A 25654-nucleotide genomic window follows, 5' to 3' on the forward strand; every position below is an offset into this window, starting at 1 on the left:
ACAATGTAAACATGTAATATCGCTCATCCACTGTCATTCAACCTGTCAAGAGGAAAATAACATACATAAAAACAGACTAAAGTCAGATATATGTCTCCAGCGTACATCTAAGAAAAGCCAATAATTGTACCAACAGGAAGGACATTACAGCAACGATATTACGTGTAAGGTAAAAACACCTAATGAATGTATTATAGTTTTTCTGATCATTAGCTGATATTCATAATAATCATGTCGTTAAAAGACATATTTTGCACTGCGGGCCCCAATGAACACAAGTTAATAATTACCAAATCATATTTCCAATTTTCAACATCCTCTGTATGACTCACCCAATTACTTCGCACTGAATGCTACTGAAATGACAACGCTACTGTCAACCAAAGATCGCAGTGCTTTTACTTAGAACCTATGTGGCGTAACATATCGACCATGGAAGATTACTATTTGAAAAATGTCCCTTGTACAGGGTATACAGATCATATCACTTTTCTCGAAAGTCATAAATAATCTAATGAACTTAAAATGTTCATACAATTTCAGTAATTCTACTTTTAGGTTGCTACTTGTAATGACCTCTATTTGTGATCCGTATGTTGAAGTTCCATCTGCCAGAAAATAGAAGTAAAATGCCGCCGGCCACAAGCTTCTTGAGAATGGACAAATGTTGTGGTGATTTCGAAAAGAAAACTGAAATAACCAGAATATTAGAGAAAAGTATTCTTGCGCTTCGTGTAATACTTGCTGCATTTCTCATTATTAAAATAAATTGTTGTATGTAAAAGTGAATGAAATGTGCATTATTATAAACTGGTTTTATTTCTTTTTGACTCCTGACTGTTAGCTTTTGATGACATTTGCATCTTCAAATGGTGGAGCTACCAGTTTTTCTCCATTTCCTTGAAGGATTATGTTCTATTATTCCAAAATATATTTTAATATGCCACATGCAGTTTGATTTTCTGGCGTAAGGAATCCCCTAAAACACTCAAATACTTTCCCATTCAATACGTACCGTAGAAGAGGAACATTTAAGTGGGCTCCGAAACATCTGTTGTCATCAGCCAGGAGACCTACAAAGAAAGATTTTTTTCAATTTCAATCTTTATATTATTTGCAACAGTTTGTCCATTATCCCATTCCTTTTTAGAGTATGAAGAAAACGCAATGACTCCTGGACCTATACTATTTTACTGCCTACGATAGGTTTCCGAATAATATAATCTAATTTTCTGGTGTACACTGTAATGATGGAAAAAACACGCTATAATAAGCTCAGTTCAAAAATTAAAATGCAACTGCAATGAAAACCACAGACGAATCAACGTTGTCTTTCACCCTGTTTCATCTCTGGAACAGGAATTCAGCATCCCAGTTCATAAAACAGGGAACCTAAGTAGTTACCAAAACGAAAGAGCCCATTATAAAACCTGTTTCAACAGAAGCACGAAACAACCAAGAAATGTTAAAAGGGGGAAACAGAACGCACAAAATGTGAAAGACGCTTACATAAAAAAGCGGCAATAACCGCCATCTTGTTCGTCCGGCAGCTCTAACTGGAAAGCCGTAAACAAGTGAGGAGAGAGCCCTGCGGAGGTGCGGTGGCACACGTTTAGCAGACACATTTGTTGCATGCAGTTATGGCAGATGGAAGGTTTGTACCGCGAGCGGGAAAACCAAATAAAAGAGTATGGATACTTTGAACATTAAAAGGGAAGAGAACATCTACATCTAGATATGAAACACTAAGGTGTATAACCACCACATTAACCACTTTATGAGGAAAAAACAAACAGGCTAATAAGATAATAATTAAAAGAGATTGTGCTACAAACAGACAAAACATTTAAAAGACTTTACTTATACTATAGCCTGAAGGTATGCGGTTATTGGCTAAAATATTTCTGTGGTAGAAATCCTTTCGTCCGTTAACACTTTCACGACTTTTTTAGAATTTCGATCGCTTGAAGTACATCCAGTGCACGACCTCTGTATACAGTGTGCAAGATTACCAAATTATCGCCAACCTATTGTAAGTCGTGTTGTTTATCAGTGAAATGCATGGTCAAAGCTCAGGTGGAATTAGCAATACCTTTATGTTGAGAGTTCCTTCCCGTTTGACTAATCTATCTGCTTTTACACACCAATTCTGCATCACAATCAAAACGATATGCACCATAGTTACAAAGTGCATCCTTCGTATGTGTCTCACGATTTATTAACCTATTAACTTCTTGGTAAAAAACATGGCAAAGGAGTATTAACTGTGAACAGTTTTCTTTCAGTCGCCATATATACATAACCATCATATGAGATCCCAGAGAACCTTGTAATACTCTTCCGTCAGAGAGTGTCGTTGCGTGCTTTGGTCACTTTCATTCGTATTCTCTTATTCAGTTTATGTACCATAGTTATAGAACAGCCATTCCATCCGGCAATGTGTCTTATCACATCCAGTTCCGACTGTGCCTCAGACTTCAGTGAAACACTATTTAATCCTCAAAAGAAGTACCTAAAGGCAGCAGTTTTATACTTGTGTGGGTGTTCAAAAGCCGTATGCAGGGCCAAGTTAGTGGTGGGCTTCTTTGTATCGATGTCACTTTCTAACATATTGCTATTTAACGTGCGGTAAAACCCCATTAATCTGATATTGAACTGAAGTTCTAACTTTCCTGAGGAGCGCATTCGTCTCTTTGGGCATACTGTTATTTGTTTCTCACCACTTGCTTTGTTCCCTATGTGTACCACGTTATCTATGTAACATACTTTATGTAACATTTCCTAGCAAACTGGTTGCTACATCTGCTGAGTTTATTTGTAATTAATGCACATTAAATGTTAAATGCATACACTCTAACGTTTAATCTTTGTAAATTTTCTACTGTAAAATGAATGTACACATTGTAATATCTCTGAGAGAAAATTTCCTTGGCACTGTCTTTTTTGTGATATCTCCATCTTTGTCTACATTTTCCATGTGGCAAAAACTTTTTCATGAGTGTGTGGTGCCGTACATATCGTGGATACATCAAAATCATATACGAACTGTACATATCCTACGGTATTTCGCGAATACAAGCCAGCAACATTCCAACAAATTTACAAGGCATTTTCGATGTAAGTAAAATATAACTCGTTCGACAATGTCAAATGCTGCAAGATCTTCGAAATCCTGAGAAAAATAAGGGTTAATCTGCATGGAATTAGGGACAGCATACTATATGTACAAGAGCCAAGAGGGAATACTAAGGGTGGAAGACCAAACTAGGTACTGGCATTAATAAAGGGTGTAAGCCAGGGATGTAGTTTCGCCCCTGCTGTTCAATGTATATATTGAATAAGCAATGATGGAAATAAAAGAAAGGTTCAGAAATGGAGTTAAAATTCGAGGTGAAAGGATATGAATGATACGATTCGCTGATGACATTGCTATCCTTAGTTAAAGTGAGGAAGAATTACGTGATCTGATGAATGGAATGAGCAGTCAAAAGAGTACAGAATGAGGACTGTGAGTAAATCGAAGGAAGACAAAAGTAATGAGAAGTAGAGGACAGCGATAAATTTAAGATTAGCATGATCGCAACGAAGCTGAGGTTAAGGAATTCTATAGCCTAGGCATCAAAATAAATAATGGTGGTCGGAGCAAGGAGGACATCAAAAACTGACAAGAACTGCCAAAAAGGGCATTCCTGGCCAAGAGAAATCTACTAGTAGCAAACATCGGCCTTAATCTGAGAAAGAAATTTCTTAGAATGTAGGGTTGGAGCACAGCATTGCATGGTAGTGGAACATGGACTGTAGGAAAACCGAACAAAGGAGAATCTAAGCGTTTGAGATCTGGTGCAACAGAGGAATGTTGAAAGTCAGGTGGACTGACAAGATAAGGAACGAGGAGGTTCCGCGCAGAATCTGAGAAGAAAGGATTATGTGGAAAATACTGACCAAAAGGAGGGGCAGGGTGATAGGATATCTGTTAAGGTACCAGGGAATGATTTCCATGATACTAGAGGGAGCTGTAGAGGATAAAAACTGTAGAAGAAGACTGAGATTGTAATACATGCAGCAAGTAATTGAGGTCGTAGGTTGAAAGTGCTACTATGATACTACTCTGAGATGAAGATGTTGGCACAGGAGAGGATTTCGTGGCGGGGGGGCATCAAACCAGTCAGAAGACTGATGATATATGACAACTACTCAGCCTTAAACAATTGTTTACATTGTGTTCTGTCATTAGTAGATATAGTTACGTCAAAGTGGGTCAACTCTAAGGTCATTTATAACGTAATTTTTTACCGTAGGGCACCACCATCCCTCGTGTATTTCACCACAAGATGGAATAAAGTGCGAAAAGCTTACGTAAGCTTCAACAACTGTACATCAACAGCCGTATGAGAATAAATCTGTCGGTTCGAAACGGGTTACGGCTCTATTTACGTATATAAATTGCACTATCGATAGTGGTTGGTTCCTGTCTTCTTCTCTGAAAGAATCATCCTGTATTTTGTACACATCAACGGGCGCAAAGTACCAGTTATTGACAATAACACTTTTCTCATGTGCAACACCTTTTCTGCTATCTTCTGAAGTAACGTTTGAAGATGTCATGGCATAAGTCGGAGCCACGTATACTTACACTGACAGATAATTATGGATTGCATTTTAAAGCGTTAGACATGTGATATGCACTACGACAAATTGTAAAAGTTGTACTAGATGATGACCTCAGGTATGAAACCAATCGCAGAACGATAAAGATAAACAAATGGCCGTACCTGGTAGAAGTGGTATTGTCAGTACTGTTGTGGCAAACTAAATGAGTGTGTTCCTCCAGTTTATCGCCTATCCCAGCGGAAAAAGGACTTGACTTTTAATATAAATATAAGGAATTCTTTTCTTTTTTGGAGTAATCAGTCTTCTGACTGGTTTGATGCCGTCCGCCACGAATTCTCCTCCTGTGCGAAACTTTTAATTTCACTGTAGCAGTTACAACCTGGGACCTCAATTATTTTCTCTATTTATTCCAATCTCTGTCTCCCTCTATACTTTTGAGCCCCCTACAGCTCCCTCTAGTACCATCGAGATTATACCCTGATGACTTAATCGATAACCAATCACCCTGACCGTTCTTCTTGTCAGTGTCTCCCATATTTTTTTTTCCCTCGCGGATTCTACGAAGAACTTCGTTTTTCCTTACCTCATCAGTTCACCTTATTTTCAACATTCTTCTGTAGCACCACATCTCAGACGTTTCGATTCACTTCTATTCTGTTTTCCCACAGTCCATGTTTCACTACCTTACAATGCTGCGCTCCAAAACATACCTTTCCGGGAATTTCTTCCTTAAATTAAGGGCTACGTTTCTACTTCTCTTGGCCGGGTAGGCCCTTTTTGCCAGTGCTAGTCGGCTTTTTATGTGCTCCTTTCTCCGTCCATCATAGGTTATTTTGCATTCTGTGTAAGACAATTCCTTAACTTATTCTATTTCGTGACGTCCAATTCTGATGTTAAGTTTTTTTTGCTGTTCGCAATTCTGATACTTCCCATTTCTTTGCCGGCCGGTGTGGCCGTGCGGTTCTAGGCGCTTCAGTCTGGAACCGCTAGACCGCTACGGTCGCAGGTTCGAATCCTGCCTCGGGCGTGGATGTGTGTGATGTCCTTAGGTTAGTTAGGTTTGAGTAGTTCTAAGTTCTAGGGGACTGATGACCACAGATGTTAAGTCCCCTAGTGCTCAGAGCCATTTGAACCAACCACCCATTTCTTTCGTCTGTCTTGATTTGCTATCAGTCCATATCCTATACTCATTAAAATGTTCCTTTCATTCAACACATCCTGTAATTCTTCTTCACTTTACTGAGGAGAGCAATTTCATCTGCGAATCTTACCATTGGTATAATTTCTCTTCGAATTTTAATCATATTCTTGAAACTTTCTTCCTCGTCGCTTCTTCAGTTAATAGACTAAACAGTAGGGTCGACAGACTACGTATCTGTCTCACAACCTTTTTAATCCCAGCAATTGGTTCTTGGCGTTCCAGTCTTATTGTTCCCTCTTATTTCATAAAGATGTTTTATTTTACCCGTTATTCCCTAAAACTTACCCCTGTTTTTCTCAGAATTTTGAAGACCTTCACCATTTAACATTGTCGAATGCTTTTTCAAGATCGACAAATCCTGTGAACGTAGCCCCATTTTTCTTCTTTCTTGCTTCCATTATCAACCGCAACGTCAGCATTACCATTGTGGTGCCTTTACATTTCCGAAGTCAAGCAAATTGTCGTCTAACAGATCCTCTGTTTTCTTCTCTATTCTTCCGTATATAATTCTTGCAGCAACTTGGATGCATGAGCTGTTAAGTTGATTGTCCGATACTTCTGGCACTTTTCGGCTCTTGCTACCTTCGGAATTGTGTGAATGATCTTTTTCCGGAAGTCTGATGGTAAGTCGCCAGTGTCACACATTCTACACACAAGTGTGAATATTCGTCTCGTGCAGCTTCCTCCAACGATTTTAAAAATTCTGGTGGAATGTTGTCTATCCCTTCTGCCTCATTTCATCATAAGTCGTCCAAAGGTCTTCCAAATTCTGTTTCTAATACTGGATCCCCTACCTCTTCCCTGTTGACTCCTGTTCCTTCTTCTATCACCTCACCATAAAGGTCTACCCCTCAAAGAGTCCTTTAATGCACTCTTTCCACCTGTCTTTTCTTTTCTCAGCATTTAACAGTGGAATTACCATAGCCCTCTTAATGTTACCGCTCTTGCTTTTAATCTCTCCGAAGTTTCTTTTAACCGTTCTATACGCGGAGTCAGTCCTTCAGACAATTATTTCCTTTTCAATTCCTTCGCTTTTTCAGGCAGCAATTTCGCCTTAGACTCCCTGCAGTTCCTATCTATTTCATTCCTCACGACTTGTATTTCTATATTTCAGAATTTCACTGTACATTTTTTCACTTCCTTCTTTCGTCGACCAACTGAAGTATTTATTCTGTTACAGACGGTTTCTTCGCATTTACTTTTCTTGTACCTATGTTTCTCTTCCCAACTTCCGTCATTGCCTTTTTTAGTGTTGTCCATTCCTTTTCAAAGGAACTGTCTGTTGAGTTATTCATGATTTCAGTACCTACGTATAACGTCAGAGAACTTCAATAGTATCTCTTAATTCCTCATCAACTCCATGTCCCACTTCTTTGCACATTTATTCTTCCACACTACTCTCTTGAACTTCAGTGTAATCTTCATCATTACTAAATTGTGATCTGAGGCTTTATTTGCTCCAGTTCAATATTTAATTTCGAAATCTCTTCCTGACCTTGATGTAGTTTAACTGAAATCTTACCGTATCTCCCAGCCTTTTCCAGGTACACCTCCTCCTCTTGTTATTCTTGAAGAGAGCACTCCATACCACTAGCTGAAACTTATTGCAGATCTCTGTGCTCTGTCATTCCTACTACTAAACCCATATTTACTCGTAACCCTTTCTTCTACTCCTTGAACTGCAACTGCATTCCAATCCCTTACGACTATAAGATTTTCATCTTCCTTTACGTACTAAATGACCTGTTCTGTATCCGCACATACTTCTCTTTCTTCTACTTATGAAGTAGGCATTTATGTCTAAATCGTTGTTGTCGATCTTGGTCTGGTGTTGATTCTGATGAGAAACACCCTATCACTGAACTGTTCACAGTAGTTCATTCTCTGCCCTGCGTTCCTTTTCATGGAAAATCCTATGACAATTTCTGCTGCAGTTAATACACCGCTATACTCGTACGACCAGAAATCCTTGTCTTCTTTCCATTTCAATTCACTGACCCCACTGTATCTAGACTGAGTCTTAATACTCTCGTTTAAGATTTTACAACTTCTCTACCCCGTTCAAGCAACTGACATTCAAAGCCGTGACTTAAAGAACGCTATCCCTTTGTTTGTTGTTCAGTCTTGTTGTCATAGTCACCTCCTCCTTGGCAGCCCTCTAACGGATGTCGGAATGGGGATTAGTCCGGAATATTCTGCCAATAGAGAGATCATGTTGACACTTTTTCACCTAAAGGTCACATGTCCTGTGGATAAACGTTATGTAGTGGGTTGTATTACCTTCTACAGCCTCATCCCGTTGGTCTTGTTGATTCCTCTACCTTTTAGATGCAGCTTCCCACGGCAAGGGTAAGAGAGTTCCCTATATCTCTGTCCGATGCTCCATCCTCTTTGACAAGGCCGTTGGCAGAAGGAAGGTGGCTTCTTATTCCGGAAGTCTTCGGTCGCAATTGCAGATGATTTTTATTCAGGATTTAAGCAGTGCTGAGAACGTATTCGTTACTAGTCAAAGACGTGGCCATTAGTCCTTATCACCTATCCTACGCCCAAATTGTACCTACCCTACAAAGGAAAACAGTGCCTAAAGTTACCGCTTACCCTAAAAGCTTAATAAAACGTATTTTTACCACTACTTCAAACTCAGGCCCCGAAAAAAAATGAAGCGCGCCTCTGATCATTTTGTCAAAAAAGGAGGGGGTGTACGCAGCGCCCAGGAGTTCATTGAGGGTTAAACACTCTATAATTAACGTTGGTGTCTCACGTCAATCCATCCTGTGCTATACCTTCTATCTCTTCTAACAACCGGTTTCGTCAATGCTCTGGAGGATGCGTAAACAATGACCCAAAGTAACTCGCAAACAGCGAACCGTGCGACGCCATACGAAGTAAAACCATCTAGTTGCTCGTCAAGTATTGGTAAAAATCTAACAACCCTGCAACGCCTTCACTAAAAAAGCATCAAAACACTATATCTACATTGTGGCATTATGTCGACTTTCAGGGAAGTAAGAGACGTCAGAACGAATTAGTTCGGAGCCCTCTACGGACTGAGGCTTGCGTCGCATCCACAATGCCAACATGCGGCATGGAGGAACCGACAGTCGGCAGTCGCACCACAAAAGAAACGGTGCAGGTTGGTGTCCGCAGCGGTGCATGTGGGACAGAGAGGGTCCTCGACGAGATGTATAGTGCACAAACGTTGGTTAGCGAGCAATTTTTCAGTGTCTTATCACATACCACAGTGCCCTCACTGCGGGGAGATGGACAGGCAAGTGTGTGTTAATCCGCACTCTCTTCCAGCCGACCGCCGGATGTCGGCGTTCAGTCACATTATCACGCATTATCTGTTGAAAACAGCGGTAGAAGTTCCTGGTTCTAGGCGACCGCGTGGTCGTTACGACATTGAACAGGTAACTAATGACGACTATGTAAGTGCAAATGTGACACAGTGGGGACGCGATACGCCCAACAGGAATCTGTGGGCCGAGGGACTGAGACACCACCTCCTCAATCAGTGCTTGTAAAGATGTCCTTATCCGAAGCACGTAGGCTATTTATCATCCGCAGAATGAGAGTGTGCGCACTATTGTCTACGTGTATCATTCCAAGGCCACCTGCATGCGTGAGCAATATCAGTGTCTCAGAACCATGACGAAATCACTGGAACATGGCAGCCGCAGTAGCGGGCAACGGGACATCGTGTATGTACTGACTAAGTTTTGGGTCGAGGTAGATGTTCACAAAATATACCTGTATGATCAAGTCAAGCGTTCGAAAGGTATTGAGGCGAAGTTGCATGCAGATCATGTTAAGTAGTCTGCGATACGTAGCCAATGATGTGCGCTGCACGTTGAAACGGCAGGCCAGTCCCAAACGGACACTGCCGTACCTATGATCTGCCCAAGTCCATACAGTGAGTCTTCCGCGGGATGACAGTACTGCCAGCCAACTCACCATAAGGCTGAAGCGTCAACGTTACATCGCCCACATAGGCACAGCACTTAAAACGACATTGCAGAGATGAATGCCCTCCAAACGCTGACGTTGAGCAGAAAGTGAAGGCTTGAGGACGACCTCAAAGAGAAAGGCTGACAGAGGGCAGCTTAGTGTCATCGAGCGTTCAATAGTGAATGATGGCAACAGTATCCATTGACCAGGACCGTGGAACGGGCTCAACTGACGATAAGGAGAACAACACCAGCCAATCTTCTCTAAGACGTCTAGGTCGACCACTACGAGGGCGCCCTATAAACGATACGCCGATATGAGCACCACCACATCTTTAAAAAAGCTTAACGCCGTGTTACTGCCATCTTCTAGAGACGTTTGGTCGGCCTGAATGGCATTCTTGATAGTAGCGAGGAGACGAGCACGAAGTATAAGTGCTAACATCTTGTAATCCGAATTCACTAACCTCAGTATCCTCCAAAAATTCTGGGAATTTGGGGATGCAGACGTCCGGATCCTGGAGTTCGCAGCACATCTGTCGCAACACTTCCTCTACTAGTAAAGAAAAGATGCTATCAAATTCAGTGGAAAATTATCAACTTCAGGGCATCTGTTTCTCGCGTCCTGCGACAGGCCAAGCACAACTCTTCCTCCGTTACGTCCTCCAAGAATGTGCCGTATTCCTTTGAACTTAACTTGTGGCCGGACGTGCAGGACAGGAAGTCCTAAACGTCACTGTCGGGCCGTTGCCCGGTCAGATAGAGAAGAAGGTAATAATCTGTGATGACACCGGAGATGGTGGTCTGTGTCTGTACACGTCGCCCGACCGGCGCAGTAACTGCCGTGATGAGTCACCTCTTACTATGTGATACAGAGAAACGGATTCATCTGGGACGGAATCTTGCAGCCTCACTGGAACCCACATGTCTTCCAATCTGATCACCGTAATCTACAGTGGCCATGCCTATTTCCGGTGGTCGACCGTTTGGTGCTCCGGTGAAAGTGATTGTGACGGTAGTTCCCCCAAGACTGTGTAGTAAAATTCAGAGATCGACTGTCGCCAAAGCTCCCTGTCACCCCCGTACGCCTTGAGCGTGCGCCGAATAGTTGAACCGGTCCAGTATGTCCATTGCGGCATCGTGGGACCATGACGTCGTCGTTCACATTTGTGCTACGTATCAATGAAGGCTAGATGACTAGCCTCTTCCTAGAGATTGGTGCCGTTAAGAGTCCTCTGCTACAGCTCGACTGTTGTTGTGGCAGGGTCACGGTGCGGGTGAAGGCCTGATGACCGGTGAATACAAGGGGCCATGGTTGGACACCGACAATCCCTGCCCGAATACCGTGGCATACGTAAATCCTGTCCAGCCTGCTAGCTGAGTAGTTGGTTAAGTACGTATACCCGCGACGTTCACCGTTGATGAGTGTCGGTGTATCGTGCAGTGCTAGGTTCCTGAGCAACTCGTGAAGGGCTAGACACGGGACATAGTGAAGAATCTAATCCCAGGGCCTAGAATGCTGTTAAATTCCTTGCCCAACACTGAGTGCTCCGTGGCGAGCCACGTCGGTTGGGTAATAAACTGTTCCTTATCAGTCTTTGCCGTACCAGACGGACGTACAAATTCACAAGGCGGGCTGCACCGATGGTGAGTGCAGTGCTTCACCCTGGTGGCAAAAACTGAATATATGTTGCTTCTATCGCGTAATAGCATGGCCTTCAGTAGTTGGGTTCCTATGAGAAGTGCATCCATAAACATCCAGGTGCAGATCAGGCCGAATCTCTTGAAGAAGCAATATATCGTTGTCCACCGCCCAATTCATGTCATTCGACAGCTAGGTTTTGATCGTGGAAGTAATACAGTTGACATTGACTATACCCATCCGACCCACCTGGATCATTGAATAGTACATAGACATATCCCGCTGTCGTATCGTCCAATAAGCGCTACGTCCCCGACTGACAATCCCTGTCAACAGCAACAAGCATATTTGTGATCGGCCGAGACAAGATGTCTGTATGACGAACCACCGGCAGCGGATATCAGGTGGTCATTCGATGCTACATCATTCTTTCTATCTCCACCTCAGATGCCCACTCACCATGGTGGAGGTGCAGTTCGTCTGTTGTGTTAGCCGCATCATCGCTCAGGAGCCTGTTATTGGGTTGAGTATCATCAAGCTGCCTTTTTCCTTGGGCGGTCGTTGCAACCCGGGCCTCAGAGGAAAGCGTTTCCTGCAGACAACCTCCACTTGTTTCGGCGTTTCAGAGACTTCTGCTTGCGGAAAGCGTGGTTTTGTCCTGTGGATCACACGAACAGTAGGAACCTCCCGCACCTCCACTTTCGACGTTCATTCGGCCTTCAGGTGTTCCTCTTCTTCACAAGGGTAAAGTGCAGACCGGGTCGCTGCTGTCGAGCACGTTGACGGATTCTCGTTGTCTCGACGAAGGTAACGGGCAGCGTCGTCAGTTACGATGTAGGCGTAGTGTCAGCACGAGGTATCAGGACGAGGTGCCTCTGCAGGCATTGAGAGTGGACACACCCCTCCGACCCACACCCCGAACACGTCAGCGGTTGCCCATCATTTATGCCGATCGCTCTAAGCCCGTCAACAGCCACGTATGACAGAAAGTGTTCGTACAGTTCATTTTGCATCTGACGCATCCTGTCCAGAACAACATAATTCTCCATCTTATCCTACGTTTTTTGCATATGACTTAATATCTCCCCCTGAGGCTGCAGTGCGTCCACCACAAGTGTGGCCGGAACTTCAAATGGCAGTTCGAAGATTCGTGTGGTCCGAACCCCAAATCCCACGAGGTCGATAGTCCCTACTCCCACATTGCTATAGAAGTGATGGGAGCGACATTTATCGGTGGATCGGCGAATAAGCCGTTCGCAAGCTGCTCCATCGAAAAATTATAGGTAAACCGTACTGAAGACGATTTAGAGATGTATTACGAGGCGTTCCTGTGTGTCTACGTTCATTACTTCAGACAGAAAACGTTCTGCCTCGTATGCCTTAGGTCACGCTTTTTGCTTTTGCTGTGGCCTGTACAGGAGCACCATCGTCGGTCGAGGTGATCTGTTGACACTACAATACTACTGCTCGCAGGAGTAGATAACGGCTTGTTCTTGTAGGGCCGCTGAGGGCACCTTGGACATCTGCTTAGCAGCACCGCCAAGGGTGAGCCTCGAACGAAAGCTATTCTGCGATAAAAGAAAAGATTTATACTAGATAATATTAGGAAAGAGCTGAAAGTAAAAAAAAATCGATCTAGTAACAAATTTATTAGGAATACATCTTTAGATGTGTACAAAAAAACTAAATGGATATGGGTGGTACAAGTAGCCAAGCAAATTGTTGATTGACGGACCAATAAAGTTCGCCGTATTTCAACAGATAAGAAATGACCACGATGATAGCTTAGAGGAAGTACGGCAAAGAAGGTTAAAAAATATGCGGCGGGAACATCAATGATAATGGCTGAAGACTACCAAATGAAGATGTCTGCAAAAGCGATAGAGAGCACTGGACCTCAAATGGTTGCTGGAGTCAATGATACTTTAATTGTCTGAATATTAAAGTCATGTCTGTCAGCTAAATTTTCGCCATGTATTACGATGCGTTTCAGTAGTTCTATACCGTTGTTGACTTCCGACAAACGTGTATTCAATGCTGTTTTGGTTCAAAATTGAATAATTTTGCAGGAAATTTACCCTAAACATCCAAAAAGTTTCAGAGAATTCATAATTTGATGTGCCAACAAAATCATGGACATCTCTGTCTGTGATTCGGCAATTTCCGTAGTAATTTATTTCACTTTTTCCTCTATTTCATCTGTTGATGTGATAGGCGTCCAGTCGTAAGGCTGAAGCATAATTCGGCATACGTATAATCTTAAATATGGAGGTTGTCAGCATCACCTCTAGGCATTGTTGACTACATGGTAGTGTGTGATATTCAGCACGCACCGTTGGGTTTTGTACTTAAGGACTTCCCAAATGACATCAACAGTCAGAGATGTGTGTGGATCTCGTCTGTTAGTTTGTTAGTCGGAAGTAACGAGATTTAGAAACTAATACAGAGGAATTAGGCTTTGCCGAGCGGTTCTAGGCGCTACACTCTGGAACCACACGACCGCTACGGTCGCAGGTTCGAATCCTGCCTCGGGCATGGATGTGTGTGATGCGCTTAGTTTAGTTAGATTTAAGTAGTTCTAAGTTCTAGGGGACTGATGACCTCAGATGTAAAGTCCCACAGTGCTCAGAGCCATTTTAACCATTTGAATTCGGCGTTGTTTGGTACCAGACTACTACAATTCTCCGGATCGAAAATTCTGCTGTATTGGAAACTCGGTGGGGTTAATCTACTATTTACATCAACATGGAGACTCTGCAAATCACATTAATAACAGGTTTCATCCAATCACCTTCACAATAATTCTCTGTTATTCCAAACTCGAACGGTGCGCGGATAAAACGAACACCTATGTGTTTCCATGCAAGCTGTGATTTCCCTTATTTTATTATGATGGTTATTTCTCCCAATGAAAGTCGGCATCAACAAAATAAAAAGACGTAGACGTGTGGTGTCTAGCTTGGAGTGTTGTAGATGCTGCGGCTGAAGTCGGTTCTCTTCTAAGAGAACAAACGTGGCGATAGGGGTGGTAGTAATTGAAACGGCGGTCTGACTTCAGATGCCCAATTAACACATAAATCTGACCTTACCTGCTAATCTTCTGCTGTCTTGACCGTGGCTGGCATCGGACCTCATCTCTTCTAACTAGGGTTTCTGATTGTTAACTTAAGGGTTGTAGGAGGCAACGGGGGAATTCTCCTAAACAGAGTAGGACAGATCTGTTAGAATCTTGCATATATTTCCATAAAGACTGACATGGAAATGCGAGGTAACATGTTACAATTAAAATATCGGATACTACACACGTTACAATAGCACCAACCTGATACGGAGAACATCTTGCTGTAGGACAGGACAAAGAGAACAATTTGGACTATAAACGAGAGCATCCTGCCAACTCGTCCAGCATTATATCAGAGAGAAAGAAAGAGATAGAGAGAGAAAGAAAGAGAGATAAACTACACTCAGAGAAGAAAAGTAACTCGTCCAGCTCTTGATCAAAGAGGAAGAGGGAGAGAGAGAGAGAGAGAGAGGGAGAATAAGTACACTGGGAGAAGAAAAGTAATGATTATTATACACGACAAAGAACAAACCAAAGGCGATGCACGGACAATACAGAGTACTTGGTTCAAATGGCTCTACGCACTATGGGACTTAAGTCCCCTAGACTTAGAACTACTTAAATCTAACTAAACTAAGCGCATCACACACATCCATACCCGAGGCAGGATTCGAACTGTAGCAGCAGCGTGGTTCCGTAAGCGCCTAGAACCGCTCGTCCACAGCGGACGGCTACAGAGTACTATCGAGAAAGCTTTTCTCCATAGAATTTTTATAAATTCAAAGCTCTGCTATGGCAAGCATGCAAATTTCCAACGATCTCGCCCCACACTGTGCGCCATTAATAATTCCATCCAAACTGTGAATAACCCAAATTCGCCCCACGCTGAAGGTATTTCAGATTTGTGCAAGTTTCATTAATTGAAAATTAAGACCAAGGTCTATCAGTATTCTTTATGGTTAAGCATTTTTTTAAAAGATTTTTTCATTTATTTTTCACGGTTATTCTAAAAAGTAAGTCGACAAAGCCATATCAACTCCTGTTAATTTTTCGTTGCTCTAACTAATCGTGCGCGTAACCAATGGCCACAATTTCGTCTAGTTCTTTTAGGATGGCCTATTCATTAGTCTTTTATTTTCAATTTTCGAAACATTATATGTGTGCTGTTTATTACATCACTTTAATGTATTTCCGGTATTTTAAATGATAGCTGGATTTTGCATATTAATCTTGAGTTGAAATGAGAGTGAATAAATGTACATGTTTCAACATTTCTTCTCCGGTGTGCCTCACAATGCATTGTTTCCAACAGTACGGATTCGCATTTGTTCGATGATAGCAAAGCCTGGTGTTTCTAATAATCAGTTCTAACTTTATTTTCATTTGTGTCATTGCTAAAGACGGTCTGCTACTGATTCATTATGATTTTCACTGTCGAGAGAGCATCCGAGCATCCTACAAGTGCCATACTCTCAAAAAGTTTTCGATTTTATTTCAAAAAAGTTTTCGATTGTATTTGGGTTCTGATACGTTGTAAAATTACTGGCAATAGATTACTGCACTTAGTCGCTTGTTGTTTTTTCTGCTGACTGTTTTAACTGATCTGTTGTTACCATTGTCTACAACACTTAACACTTAAAGTGTTTTGATCGGTTTGACTACTTTTAAAGTTAATTCCTCCATTTTCAACAGGTATTGTGGTCACTAATCACGTCCGATCCCCTCAACTTCCTGAAAAACCTTCAGTCAACACACGACGCTGACCTTTGTATATGTTCCATCCCCTTATTTGGGACTGGCATTATTAGCCAATGCTTGCCAATGCTTCTTTTTGTGTCAACTCTAAAACAAGCTGTAATTATCTTAGAGAAGACCGATCGCCCTTTACTCCGAAATTACCTTTTCTTTGTATTCTGCACATTAATTGGCGGTATTGTACGCTTATCCATCACGAATAACGAAATATGTAACAAAATAAACTAATTGAAGTGAGTGACACTGGTAACAAAAATCACACGAACTGATTCAACGTAAATCTCCGGACGCTGCTCTACACAGCTGGACAGGAAGTGGGTAACTGACTTTGGGTGAGCCTTTAGGGCAGTTGCAAGGTTCTTCCAGCAAAGGGCTCTTCCCCCAACAAGTGCGCTACTTGCTCATGACTTTACCGACAGACTATATATATATATATATATATATATATATATATATATATATATATATACTCCTGGAAATGGAAAAAAGAACACATTGACACCGGTGTGTCAGACCCACCATACTTGCTCCGGACACCGCGAGAGGGCTGTACAAGCAATGATCACACGCACGGCACAGCGGACACACCAGGAACCGCGGTGTTGGCCGTCGAATGGCGCTAGCTGCGCAGCATTTGTGCACCGCCGCCGTCAGTGTCAGCCAGTTTGCCGTGGCATACGGAGCTCCATCGCAGTCTTTAACACTGGTAGCATGCCGCGACAGCGTGGACGTGAACCGTATGTGCAGTTGACGGACTTTGAGCGAGGGCGTATAGTGGGCATGCGGGAGGCCGGGTGGACGTACCGCCGAATTGCTCAACACGTGGGGCGTGAGGTCTCCACAGTACATCGATGTTGTCGCCAGTGGTCGGCGGAAGGTGCACGTGCCCGTCGACCTGGGACCGGACCGCAGCGACGCACGGATGCACGCCAAGACCGTAGGATCCTACGCAGTGCCGTAGGGGACCGCACCGCCACTTCCCAGCAAATTAGGGACACTGTTGCTCCTGGGGTATCGGCGAGGACCATTCGCAACCGTCTCCATGAAGCTGGGCTACGATCCCGCACACCGTTAGGCCGTCTTCCGCTCACGCCCCAACATCGTGCAGCCCGCCTCCAGTGGTGTCGCGACAGGAGTGAATGGAGGGACGAATGGAGACGTGTCGTCTTCAGCATTGAGAGTCGCTTCTGCCTTGGTGCCAATGATGGTCGTATGCGTGTTTGGCGCCGTGCAGGTGAGCGCCACAATCAGGACTGCATACGACCGAGGCACACAGGGCCAACACCCGGCATCATGGTGTGGGGAGCGATCTCCTACACTGGCCGTACACCACTGGTGATCGTCGAGGGGACACTGAATAGTGCACGGTTCATCCAAACCGTCATCGAACCCATCGTTATACCATTCCTAGACCGGCAAGGGAACTTGCTGTTCCAACAGGACAATGCACGTCCGCATGTATCCCGTGCCACCCAACGTGCTCTAGAAGGTGTAAGTCAACTACCCTGGCCAGCAAGATCTCCGGATCTGTCCCCCATTGAGCATGTTTGGGACTGGATGAAGCGTCGTCTCACGCGGTCTGCACGTCCAGCACGAACGTTGGTCCAACTGAGGCGCCAGGTGGAAATGGCATGGCAAGCCGTTCCACAGGACTACATCCAGCATCTCTACGATCGTCTCCATGGGAGAATAGCAGCCTGCATTGCTGCGAAAGGTGGATATACACTGTACTAGTGCCGACATTGTGCATGCTCTGTTGCCTGTGTCTATGTGCCTGTGGTTCTGTCAGTGTGATCATGTGATGTATCTGACCCCAGGAATGTGTCAATAAAGTTTCCCCTTCCTGGGACAATGAATTCACGGTGTTCTTATTTCAATTTTCAGGAGTGTGTATTAATTCACTCACTTTGAAGGTGACTGTGCGATAATCAGCCGAAATATTCCAAGCAGAAATATTTCTGCCCCGAATGGGGGGAATGACGTAAACATTACAGCATGTATTCTTCCGCGTTTGCCTGAATCTCATTGGATTTTGTTTCATACGCAGCGGATGCCAAGCTGTGTCCAGTAGAGTGAAGTACTATCACATGGATACGTTTCATGCTATGTCACATGCACATAGACTGAGCGTTAATGCAGGGCTACAGCATTACCGGGTCATTGAACTTGGACAACACTGGCCAGCCAGCTGGTCCAGCTAACAGTTTGGTCCCATAGGACTTACCACAAATTAAATTACAATTAAAAGCGTACTGCAGGGATTTCACTGTACTGTTGAATACTGAAGCCAATGAAGATATTAATTACAGTCAGTCGTAAGGTAATCTCTTAGCTCCTTCCTCATCCGAATCCGAGAAATACGTTTCAGTTCTGGAACTGTCATCTGCTATGTTGATAAAGAGTCTATCAACAACAGAATCCACGAAGCCACCCAGGCACCACAATTTCTCCTCTTCTTTCGTAACGTGCCGTTCTACATCCCGCCATCGTTCTGCAGTGACATGTGAAAAAGCTACTTGCATTAGCTTCAGTACGTCTGGCAGCTTAACAGCCTTGTTACTTCTAGCGGCAAATCCCTTAACTTGGCTCTATATAAGTTCTGTTGGGTTCATATCGTAATGGTACAGTTGAAAACGCAAAAATGCAGCGTTTGTATGGCGTGCTCGATGCTGTGAAGATATTGTTATTCATGTTTCTACAATACTTACCACTCTGGTTCGTGTGAGGCTACATCTGTGGTATGAAACAATGGACGTAGTCCAAATAAAGAGTATTTGGTTTTCCATTTTGGCCCTAAAAAATTAAATTATATGTTTTCTTAATTTAAGCATAATTATTAACAATATTTCTTAAAATACGATAATTAAGAATTTATATTTGAAATAAAAACGGGAATTTCAAGTTCAATATCTAATTAGAAACAAGAAGAAATGCATTATTCATAAAAAATGATGATGAATTTCACAACTGCGGCATGTAGGTATTTTAAATTGAACGAGAAGGAAGGACGGGCAAAACGTGATTTAAATCAGTAATTCGTGAACTACACTAGATTATCAATCTACCACGCTACAGATTCCGCTATACGTCCAGTGTCTATTTGCATCTCATCCGTTTTAAATATAGCCCCTCAGAAAACTTCAAAGCCGATATTTCTCTAATTTATGAAAAATATTAACAACAACCTATTTCTCGGTACTTTTTAACCGTGTTCCAAATTCCAGTTTCACTACGGAGCATGTGGCAGCTCAGCCATTTTCACATTGCGCACTAACAGCGCGACAATCATAGCACACAGAGACTCTGGGTGTAGACCATTTTTTATATAAAAACTACATACCTAAAGCGTGACTAAGAAAAACTTTGAAGGCTGCTAATACACTAAAATATCTTAAAGTTTCGTTTAACGTAAACTAGTAATAAGATATCTAGGACCTACTTCAAAGAGCGTAAAAACAGCAGTGTACATGCGCTACGGTTTCTGACCAATCACCGCGTTAGTGTTTGTTTACATGAGATTTACTCTTATGATTAACAGAGTGTAACAACCTTCACTGTCCGTTTTCTAAACCAAACGATAATATTGGTCGAAAGTGAATTGCTTTATCTTCAAAGAGTCCCTTGCAGCGCTGAAGGAAAAATCAGGAACGAAAAAGTCTCTTTGACCACGGTCATGCAGACCAGAAAATTTACCGACGTTAATGTGGACTAGCTTTCTCCACTGCAGTGGGGAACTTTACTGTGCATGAATGATCGCTATAATCTACTAAATATATTTACATTCCGTATTACAGGCGTTTCTGTTGATTTCAACAAGTATCGGTGCACATGTAAGTAGCAGTAATGAGAATTCTAAATTCCACTCGAAGCTGGTGCTTTCTCTCTCAGTGTCGGCAACACTTTGTGGTCGGCCTGTGGAGAGCACTTTGCTGCTACCGTGCGTACAGCCAGAGCGCCCGCCGGCCGGCTCTTGATTTATGACTGGGAACGGTACCGAGTCGTTCGCTCCAGCGCCCTAATGCGATGTTTACGCCGGTGCGTAATGGGAGCGAAAAATAATACGCGGCAATTCAGTTACAAGCCATTGTATTTGCTCGGGTGGGCAAACAGGGTTAAATACACACTGCTTCATGGCGATAAAAACGCAGAAAAAACAATGCAGTTCTACGCACGACAAATTACGTGCTTCGTTTGTTCGCTTCTTCCGAAACGTAGTTATGCTGCAATTGTAGCCAACAGTGAAAACAAAGGAGAAAATTTGTAAAAGGTTAATTTAGTGCACTCAGGTGAAACTCTCTTAACAATTATCCCCTTTATTTCATAAAGTGATTATATGATAGCAAATAATAGAAATTGATTCATCACTTGGTTTAGTCGGAGCTCTCGTATTGCTATATATTGACGCTTACGAATACGTAGGAGCAGTTAATACCCTGCCATGCATTCAGCATGACGGATTTCCTCTATGAAACATTGTGGTCCTCAAACTCGCACGTGTAATAATTTGGGTTACGAGCCCTTACTCATAAACTGTAGTAATACCTCCCAGTTCTCCACTTGATTAACAGTAGGTGAGAACTGGGTCTTCTATCTCACTATATTCAAACGTCACATGTTTAACAGGAACTAACTTTCTCACTCAGTTCTGAACTATTTCTTGTTGCTTATCCCATTGTCATTCATAGTCTCAAGCGTCACACGTTTAACAGTAACCTAAGTTTCTCATGTGCAGAAGATACAAGTAGATGAGACCACCACGAAAATTAAAGAGGTCTCTGGAGAAAAGAGAACCAACTGTATGAAGAGCACAGTTCGCAAGTAAATGTCTAGGCAATGCAGAGTAAGCTGGAAGGTTAAAGAAACACGTAGAGGCTCCATACAAGGGAAACTAATTTGAGAACAACGTTATAGAAAGAGAAGAGGAAGTAGGTGAAGATAAGTAAGGAGAGATGGTACTGTGAGGAGAATTTGATACAGCACTGAAATACGTAACTGAATAACAGTCCGCTGGAGAAGACGACACTCTCTCAGAATTACTGAGATTCTCGGGCCAGGTACCCGTCACAAAATTATTCCACATGCTTGCAAAATATAGGAGACTGGTGAAGTACCGTCGATTTCAGGAAGCATCTAGTATTTCCAGTTCCAAAGAAGACAGATGCGGACAGATGTGACTACTGCCGGATTATCAGTTTCATGAATCATACTTGCAAAATATTGACACAATGGAAAAACTAATAAAAGCTGACCTTTGGGGAGATCAGTTTGGGTTCTGGAGAAATATAGGAGCACGTGAGGCAACGTGGACCCTAAGATGTATCTTAGAAAATACACTATGTGATCACAAGTATCCGGGCACCCCCAAATACATACGTTTTTCATGTTAGGTGCATTGGGCTGCCAACTACTGCCAGGTACTTCACATCAGTGACCTCAGTAGTCATTAGATATCGTGAGAGAGCACAATGGGGCACTCCACGGAACTTACGGACATCGAACGTGTTCAGGTCATTGGATGTCACTTGTGTCATACGTCTGTACGCGAGATTTCCACACTCCTAAACATCCCTAGGTCCACTGTTCCCGATGTGATAGTGAAGTGGAAACGTGAAGGGACACGTACAGCACGGCAAAGTACAGGGCGACCCCCTCCGTTGACTGACAGAGACCGCTGACAGTTGAAGAGGGTCGTAATGTGGAATAGGTAGACGTCTACCCAGACCATGACACAGGAATTCCAAGTTTTACATTACTGTCTACCAGCGTGATGACTCCGTCGATACTGCTGGGGCGACGACTGCAGCTGCGAAGTCGCTGAATTAAGATCAGTCTCTCAAATATCTTGAGCAGAATAAACTATTCAGAAACTGCTAATACCACAAGCCCTATATTTCCTCCAAATGGTGTACAACGCTTTCAAGACTGGCTCAACAACCTTTAAGGTGTGTCTTGTACTAACTTGCAATACCAGTATGATAGCTCTGTGCACTGGTTGACTACATTCAATGGTGACTGCCAGCCTATAAGGTGGAATCAACTGCAATTATACTAGTAGTCAATGCAATGCCTATCGCGGACGCCGATGTCCTCCTGTAGCTGCAGAATCTAGATTATACACAGCACAGTATTCAGAATCTAAGTCCCTATCTCAGAGCTACCGAACTTCGCGACCGTCCGCTTTCACGGCACAAGACGCTCTCCCTCTGCCTCGCGTTGCACGATCCTCTTGCTACAATCTTGCCGCCGAACTCTCATCAGCCAATCCCGACGCTGCAAAGGCCTCCCACATCTCCCTCGTGGAGTGATACAATTTCTCCACCTATCCGAAAGTTTCTCTGTTCAAACAGCAGGCGTTGACCCTCAGTGTTTCCCGCACTTTCTTATGAACTGCCCAATCAGAGCTCAGCCCATTTGCCGCTAAAACAGAGCGCGACCGGGCGGCGCCATCGCGTACATTGGATGCTCTCTGTCTGCTCGACATTACCCCTCTCTCTCTCACCTGCCACCTGGCGGCGTTCCTTTTGATGCTTGCAGCTCAGCGGCCGCATCCCCTGGGACCCTGGCCCCTGCACAATGCTCTTCCGCCGCTGGCCGGCCTTCGCCTCCCCGGCTGTGCCCGCCCACTCCTCGCCTCCGCTGGTAAATTTACTCCGCTTACACCTACAGCATGCAACTAAATATTATTATTACCAAAGCCCGTATTATTTTAGATATGTGTCTAATCATCACGTATCTCTCTTTCTAATCCACCTAATAAGACTAATTAACCATTATATGGGTTTATTTACTCCAAGTATGCAGAATAATCTGCGAAATGAATGTCACAAATGAAAGCCAACTTTCAAATGTCATCTGCCAGCGAGTGTTGTGTCAAGAATAAAATTTGGAGGCGGTGGTGTTATGGTGTAGTCGTGTTTTTCATGGAGGGGGCTTGCACCCCTTGTTGTTTTGCGTGGAACAGGCCTACATTGATTAAGCACCTTCTTGCTTCCCACTGCTGAAGATCTATTCGGGGATGACGATTGCATCTTTCAGCACAATCGAGCACCTGTTCATAACGTACGGCCTGTGGCGGAGTGGTTACACGACAATAACATCCCTGTAATGGACTGACCTTGAAACGTCCCCTTAGAAAAATTATACATGACTGTGCTTAAACTGACACACAATATTTTTAGCGCAACGCAATCTGACTTTCAATAATCCCTACAAAACAATGGCCCTGAGTAACATTAACCTACACCTTTCACAAATCACTTACCTCACAAAAATCTTCGTTACTCGAATTACTGCAATGCAGCGAGCGCCACTACTGCCAGCTAAATAAAAGATTCAAACTACGGAAGGCACTAACTACTGATAGGCATAGTTAGCAAATGAAAGATTTTGATAGAGAACAAACAATGTATTTACCTTAAGGCTTTGAGCACTATGGGACTCAACATCTTAGGTCATCAGTCCCCTAGAACTTAGAACTACTTAAACCTAACTGACCTAAGGACATCACACAACACCCAGCCATCACGAGGCAGAGAAAATCCCTGACCCCGCCGGGAATCGAACCCGGAAACCTGGGCGTGGGAAGCGAGAACGCTACCGCACGACCACGAGATGCGTATTTACCTTAATAGTCATAATATATATAGCAGTTCATGACATCCATTCTGTACCCAAAAATCCGCCATCTCATTTCTCACATCCACCACTGCTGGCGGCTCACCTCCAACTGCGCAACGCTACGCGCTGTTAACATCCAGCTGCCCAACACTACAATGGCAGACAACAATGCAAACTAGCCACAGACTGCACACAGCACAGCCAGTGATTTTCATACAGAGCGCTCCGTAACGTTGCCAATAAGAAAACATAAACAGCCTACTTACAACCTCAATACTGCAGAACACCTTCGGAATGTCTTGGAGCGCCGACTTCGTACCAGGCCTCATCGACTACCATCGATATCTCTCCTCAGTGCACCACTCCGTGAAGAATGGGCTGCCATTCCCCAAGGAAACTTCCAGCACCGGAGTGAACGTATGCCTGCGAGAGTGTAAGCTGTCATCTAGGCTAAGGGTGGGCCAACACCATATTGAATTCCTGCATTGCCGATGGATGGCGCCACGAACTTGTAAGTCATTTTCAGCCGGGTGTCCGGGTACTTTTGATAACATAGTGTAGATTGAAGAATGGCCAGGTGACGTATAAAGCATTTGTAGATCTAGAGTATGTTTTTGACAATGCTGATCGGACTATATGTTTGAAACCCTGATGGTAACAGGTATAAAATACATAGACCAAAAGATTTTTCGGAATTATTACAGTATTCAGACCGCAATTGTAAGTATCTAAGACACGAATGTGAACCTATGGTTGAGAAGGAGTGAGACAGGGTTGTTACTTATTCTCAATGTTATTCAGTCTGTGCACTGACCCAGCTGTCGAGGAAAGCAAGAAGAAACGGAATCACATCTCAGGGAGAAGATATAAAAACTTGGACATTTACCAGTGACATTGTAGTCACAGGCGACTAAGGATTCGGAAGAGCAGTGGAACAGAATGAATGGTACACGAAAAAAGATTATAAGAAGAACAACAACTGAAGTAAAACAAAAGTAAAATAACGTAGTAGAATTAAATTAGATGACGTTGCAATAATTAGATTAGGGTATGAGACCCTAAAAGAGAACAGTTTTGTTATTTGGGCAGAAAAATAACTGATGATTGCCGAAGTAGCGAAAAATTAAAATGCAGTCTGGCAATAGCAGGAACCGGAATTATGAAAAAGAGGAATGCAGCTTAAAAAGGCATCGTATTCAGATGGTGATTATCTGTTACAGACAACTGACGACGAAGACAGAAAGATTGAGTAGGAGGTACTGTCAGCAGAAGTTTCACCAACTCAGTTCTTTTCATAATAGTTTCACGTGGAAGATGTGGCACCTGGAAGACATGCTACCTTGAACGACCTGAAGGAGAGAAGGAGGCCCACGGCATGTGCCTGCCACCGACTGGATGGCTGTTACCATTGCCTTCCGACCTTTTTCTGACGAATAGATCCCGCTTATCATAAAAAGCTGAAGGAGCTTTCTTGGATGACCTTCGGTTGCGTGCTTAGGAGTCTAATTTAATCAGGGAGAAAATGAAAGGAGACAGATTCCGCAAAGATATCAGATTCCACCATTTCGATGAGAAGTCATCCCGAGCTCAGTGCATCCCTGAAGTTTGCTCTTCTTTCTGAAATATAAAACAAATTAATGCAAAATTTCCTACTCTGTTACCGTCCTTGTGAAAATATTACAACTGATGAGTAATTACTCACAATCAAAGAAAGGTACAAGTTTACCCTGTTTATACTTAAAAAACTGACAATCAGACTCAAGTTTCAGATAACTGCAGATATGACAAATAGATTTTTTGGCATAACCTTCTGTAATTGG

The 25654-nt window shown here is 43.2% G+C and overlaps 1 pseudogene; it reads right to left on the minus strand.

Annotated features, from left to right (window-relative positions):
• LOC126188453 (uncharacterized) overlaps positions 1 to 25654 on the minus strand; it is a 189065-nt pseudogene that overhangs the window by 121601 nt on the left and 41810 nt on the right.

The sequence above is a fragment of the Schistocerca cancellata genome, chromosome 5, assembly GCF_023864275.1.
Source record: "Schistocerca cancellata isolate TAMUIC-IGC-003103 chromosome 5, iqSchCanc2.1, whole genome shotgun sequence".
NCBI lineage: Eukaryota > Metazoa > Arthropoda > Insecta > Orthoptera > Acrididae > Schistocerca > Schistocerca cancellata.